Here is a 6,720-nt window from a genome sequence, read left to right on the forward strand (position 1 = left end):
TTACTATATCGATTGCTGACCTTCGTAATAGAAAAATTTCTCTCCTCAACCCGACTTTCCCTCCTATTCAGTTCTTGCCTACATCTCACATTGCAAAAAAAAGGGATAATATGTAAGTTCTTCCAATTATCTATCAAACGGCATCTCATCAAAGCTTTCTTGAGTTTCTAACAATATTACCAAGAATTGATTGAAGCAAGTATCAAAACTAACGCTAACCAATATAAAAAATAAAAGAGACGTGGAAGGGCATTTTTTCGATACCTTTTTTTCTAATTAAACAAATGAAACACATAAATAAAAAGGAATGGCTCTCAGTGGCAATACCTGAATAGGTAGTCAGGGAGTCTGAGCGAAAAGGTAAGAGATGACTAGTCAAACTGAAATTAGGAGTTGACCTCACTCCTATACTCCAAAAACAAAAACCACTATTATATTTCAGCTACTAAATTCAAAATAAATTATTCCAATTGTGACCTTAAATGATAAGTATAAGCAGCAAAATAGTCAACAAACAAAACTCCTTGTTCAAAGTCTATAACAAATTCAAAGGACATATTACGAAAAACATAAAAATCATTCTACATCTCATAGCATTTTACTTTACTGCTTTGTCCTCATCTCCCGATCAAATAGCCATGCAGCTAGGGGTGGCATCGAACCGAGTCGGTTCATGAACAGTTCAAGTTTGGCTCGGTTCGCCTCGATCAATCCCGAACTCAAACCGAATTTGAGTTCTGGGTTGTGTTCGTTTAGTAACCGAGCTGAGATCAACCAAGCTTCGGTTCGGTTCGCGAGCTCACGAGCTGGCTCAGTTACGTTAAACAATTTCGGGCCTCTAGGTTCTTGGCTTCTCTTCTTTGGGGAAAATCAGAGATGCAGAGACAGGTCAAAAAAATCGTGCTCTCACCTCTCTGTCTCTCCTCCTCAATTGTCTACTCTCTACGACTCCAATTATCTGTCTTCTCTAAATAATTGAGAGGGTTAGAAAACTCATAGAGTCTGCCCAGAGGGATGCCCTATTTCTTCTATTTTGTGGTAATAATTTTTAATTTTTCCTCTTACTTTTTTGTTTAAATAGGTGTCCTTTCGAGATGAGTGGTTGTGTAGACTTTGTTCTGCCGCTTCAGATCACCACTGCAATTGCTTAGGCGAGCTCACCTGTCTCTATTTCTACCCACTGTTTTGGTTAGGTTTTCGAAGGTATTTCTACAAGCTGACTTAGTTACATATTTATACTAGTACGGCTTCAGCAGCTCCATTGAGCAAGCGGTTTTGTTGAATTTATGGAAAAGGAAAACACTTCATTAACATTAATAACTTGTTGTAATTAGAGTACATAAACCTCTATTTATAATAGAGGAAGGTAATAGAGTCCAATTACAATAAAACTAGCATTGTCCCAATTACACCTAAACTCTAACACTTAAAGATAAGTCCTAACATAATTAAATAACTCAATATAGATAAAAGACAAACATAACTCAAACTAAAACTCTTTTTTGATGTGACCATAAGATAAGATACTTTTTGTGACTCCTTCTTGATCTTCCAACTGATGTGATAAGGATGTCAGCTCATGGTAATCATTGTGGGTCCTACTTCTTATGGGCTTGGGCCCATCTTGTGGGCCTTCCTTGGTCGTGTGGGCTTGAGCTAATCTTCCAACACTCCCACTCAAGTTGGGGGTGAGAGAACAACATGAACTCCCAGCTTTCTGCAAATTATTTGTAGAATAATTTTGTATAAAATGTCACATCTTCCAATATGCTTTCATCTTCCAACATTGCCCCTCTTGCTGTTGTGTCCTTCCATGAGGCCCTGCTGGCAAAATATAAGTGAGAGTAAAAATCACTTCTAGTCGGTAAGTCATTGCTTCATACTCTAGACCTAATTGCTGGATGTAGGGGACACTCCGTCTTCTATCGGTAGTGTGTCTGTTGGCATTGATCTAAAGTGTCCACCACCGTGTCCCTCCAAGGACAACGACTCTCAAGTGGTAGGAGTCATAAAAGCCATTACAGGGGGGGGATAACATAGATGTAATAATGAGTTCCTCCGTCATGGTTTCCCAACCATGATATTTTTTGACAGGGTATCCTCCATCATTGTTTTCCAATAGCGATATTTGTTTTTATTTGATAGGTGGTTTCCCAACCGTGATGTTTTTTGATAGGGTATCCTCCGTCATAGTTTCCCAACCGTGATTTTTTTTTACGGGGTAAAATAAAATATGATATGAGGCCACTTCTTCTTGAATAATAATGTCCCCAAAGAGACATAATAGCAGCAACTTTATATAACATGACCATCTTCGAACACATATAAGATGGGCTACAAGATGGGCCTAAGCACATAAGAAGTAGGACCCACAATGATTACCATGAGCTGACATCCTTATCACATAAGTTGGAAGATCAAGAAGGACTCACAAAAGTATCTTATCTTATGGTCAAGTCAAAGAAGAGTTTTAGTTTGAGTTATGTTTGTCTTTTATCTATATTGAGTTATTTAATTATGTTAGAACTTATCTTTAATTGTTAGAGTTTGGGTGTAATTTGGATAAGGGTAGTTTTATTGTAATTGGACTCTACTACCTTCCTCTATTATAAATAGAGGTTCATGTACTCTGATTACAACAAGTTATTGAGGTCAATGAAGTATTATAAGATGGGGCACATGACCAAAGAAGGCCCACAAGATGGGCCCAAGCCCATAAGAAGTAGGACCCACCATGATTACCATGAGCTGGCATCCTTATCACATAAGTTGGAAGATCAAGAAGGACTCACAAAGGCATCTTTATCTTATAATCACGTCCTAGAAGAGTTCTAGTTTGAGTTATATTTGTCTTTTATCTATATTGAGTTATTTAATTATGTTAGGACTTATCTTTAAGTGTTAGAGTTTGGGTGTAATTGGGACAAGGGTAGTTTTATTTTAATTGGACTCTACTACCTTCCTCTATTATAAACAGAGGTTCATGTACTCTCATTACAACAAGTTATTGATGTCTATGAAGTATTTCACTTTTCCATAAATTCAACTTGGTATCAGACCAGGTTTTGTGAGTTGACTTAATTAAAAAATAAAACTTAAAACCCAAATTAGGTAAAACAAATATGATTAATACACAAATAAGTAATTTAATGTATAATTAAAATGTATTAATATACTAATTAATTAAACTATATATTATATTATTTAATGATTGTAGTTTATTATACATTGATACAATAATTACATAAGCCAATTAATTGTGTACATGATTAATTATAAAAAAAATAAAGTTAAAAATAATAGAAACGAATATAATAAGTTAAGTTATTAATTTATTAATAACATATGATATACTTTAACATAAAAAGGAATGATTAAACAGGAAAAAACTATCAAATTTTAACTTTAACACACTATATATTTTTACATATTATTAATAATAATATTTTTCTCTAAATTTAAAACCATTGATTGTATTAATTATAAAAATGGGTTAATTAAACAGTAATTAAAAATTAATATAATAAAAAATAAAGTTGGTTTAATTTTTCCTAACTTAGGAAAAATTAAATCAACAACGTCGTCTGCCTCACGGCGCCAATCATTGCAGGGAGACAACGACGGGCCAGCAGGCAACAACGATGGAGGGGGCACTCTCATGGTACATCGAAGGCGCTGCAACAGAGACACTTTGATTGGATGCTCTACGACACAGGTTGTGTGATAGAGCAGCAGCAGGCAATTGCGATGGAGGCTCTATGATGGCGACTCTGCGACGAAGGCCAAGAGGGAGAAGAGAGAGGGGGAGAAGCAAAAGAGAGGCCGAGAGAACGTTCGCAATGAGAGGGAGAAAAAAAATTCAGAGGAAGAAGAGACAAGAGAAGAAGGAGACCGAGAGAGGGAAGAGTGCGGGAGAGACAAAAAAAATTTCGACGATAGGTTTTGACTCGTTCCACTCGTTTCATCCGATTGATTCGCAATATATCCCTTTGTGTTTCTTTTCTACTAGTCCATAGAAAAACAACCATTTTTCCATGTTTGTTCAAATAGAAAAGCAATACTTCATTATTGGAGTTTGGGAGGTTATGCTGTTGTGCTCATTTGTCTTTGGGTCTAAGATTTGGAGGGAACTCTTGAGATGCTTTTCTTTCTGTTTCTTTTTTGAATTCTCATTCTAATTCATCAAAAGCTATCATTTAGCTACAGTAAATTTGTTGGAAATTTGTGTCAATATTCATTTGAAAATCTCTACAGAATGAGAATAGTTTCATTTCTTTTTCCCCAACGTGGGTCTTGTTGTGGTTTCTCATATCTCTATCATGGATTAACAACAGAAACTCTTCATCCTAACACATAACTTCAATAGATGAAAACTACTCTTATCATTCAAATTCCCATGAGTCAATCTACAAAATGGTCAAAGAAATTGATTGAATGCATCTGCCACATTTCTTCTTTCTTTTCTATTACACTGAAATCCTTCTGAAAAATTCTTTGTGGATATTATCAGGTCTAAACAATTTTAAGCAGTAAGTAGTTGTATTCTCTGAACTTGTTCCAGTTGTCTTAATTGTCGTGGATCAACTTTGTTCATTTTCCCCAAATTAAAGTTTATTTCAATCTAGGAAAATGAACAAGAGTAGAAAAGAGCAATGAACGCCCAAAAATTCCCTGCATGAACACTACTAAAAAGAGTTTCAAGAACCAAATCACCCTTTGCTGAATTCAGCTTAGAAAAAATCATATATTTCATATACTTTTGTACAGACATTAAAACACCTGGGTGATAGTCCTATTATACTTGAACATGTGAAGGATACCACGTTGTAACAGTAGCTGAAGACTAGTTCCAATTACCGAAAACAGAGGCTGAAGACTAGCTCTCCAAGATGTAGAGAAACCCGAATTTCTATTGTAAAATCAGTATAAATAAATGTACATCCTCCCCATTTAATTTGTGGTGATTTCAAATATTAGTTAAATCTTCTCATGGTATCAAAGCTGTAGCGGGTTGACTGGTTTGAACCACGAGATGCGGTAGTGAAAGCAGCAACGGGAGAAACAGAGCTCTCGAGAGATTTCTGGAAGAGCTGAAAGCTCTCGGCTATAGAGATGAGGTTGGAGAAACTAGGGATGGGCATGAGGGCCATTTGGGTGACGTTAAAGGTGGATAAATCAATGTCGAGTCCACGAAAAAACCAGTGGAGTTTGTCAGTGTTGTTGATGGGTTTGCCGATCACGTGAAGCTCGTCAAAGAGACCCTTGAAAATGCGGGAGTAGGCTAAAATATATTAAATTTCATGCTTCAGCTATTGGAGGTCAACCTTGAGACGAATTTCTCGAGCCTTTGATGGGTGGTTGAAGGCATTTTCCAGGTTTTGGCTCATGTAAGCATAGGGTGAAAACCCAACAGTACTCTTACTGAAAATGTTTATATGGAATAACCTCCATTGACCCTCATTTTCCTCATCATGTTTGTTAGTTTTAGAAAGCTCTCTATGGTCTCAAACAAGTTCCTCGTGCTTGGTTGCAGCTTCAGCTCCTTTATCACTCAACTTAGTTTCTCCTACAGTCGTGCTGACACTTTTCTGTTTGTCTTTCATAAGCAATCAAACATTATCTATCTGCTCCTTTATGTTGATGACATCAATTCTGAGTTTGCAACAAAGGATTTGGATACTCTCAGTTACTTTCTTGGCCTTGAGGCTTTGCCAACTTCCGATGGACTATGTATCAGTCAGCTCAAATATTTATGAGACATCCTTACTCGAATTCAGTTGCTTGATAGAAAATATATTCATAGGCCTACAATAATTTCCCAGCATCTGTCTGCTAATGGTTACTTATTCTTGGATCCCACTCTTTACAGGTCTCTCATTGACACCCTTCAATACTTGATTATCATGTGCCTTGACATTGCCTAATACGGTCAACTCTGTTACACATTTCTTACATGCTCCCACTAAATATCATTTTCTTGTTATGTCAAATGTACCATTCACTTTGGCTTTACCTTTCACCCATCTGTTACTTCTAGTGCTCTAGTTGCATACTCTGATGCTGACTGGGCAGGTTGTCATGACACTCGTTGGTCTACCTTTGGTTACTCCATTTATCTTGGAGACAATTTGATTTCTTGGAGTGCTAAAAACCAACCTCCGGTACCACATTCTATTTGTGAATCTGACTATCGTGCTTTTGTGCACACTGCAGCAGAACTTATTTTGCCTACACATCTCCTTTGCTATCTACATATTCTTTTTCCACGAGCTCTTCTCTTTATGTGATAACAAAAGTGCAATCTTCCTGAGCTCCAGTCTAGTTTCTCACAAGTGAGCCAAACATGTTGAATTAGATTATCATTTCCTTCAAGAACTTGTTGTTGTTGAAAAATTTACACGCATTATGTGCCATTTCACCTGCAGGTCGCCGATATTTTCTCCAAAAGTAATCCACACCCTCTTTTTGAATTTTTTTCACTCCAAAATTCTTGTTTGTTCCAATCTGACGTTCAGCTTGCAGGGGGTGTGAAGGATACCAAGTCGTAACAACAGCTGAAGACCAGTTCCGATTACCAGAAACAGAGGCCGAAGACCAACTCGCCAAGTTACAGGGAAGCCCGAATTTCTGTTGTCAAATCAGTATTACTAATTGTACATACTCACCATTTAATTTGTGGTGATTTTGAAGATTAATTAAATCTTCTTAGAACGGATTATA

The sequence above is a fragment of the Aristolochia californica genome, unplaced genomic scaffold (genome assembly GCF_029961685.1).
Source record: "Aristolochia californica isolate CCGP_79_NKW_82.1479 unplaced genomic scaffold, dmAriCali1.0.hap1 SCAF_4, whole genome shotgun sequence".
In the NCBI taxonomy this organism is placed as follows: Eukaryota; Viridiplantae; Streptophyta; class Magnoliopsida; order Piperales; family Aristolochiaceae; genus Aristolochia; species Aristolochia californica.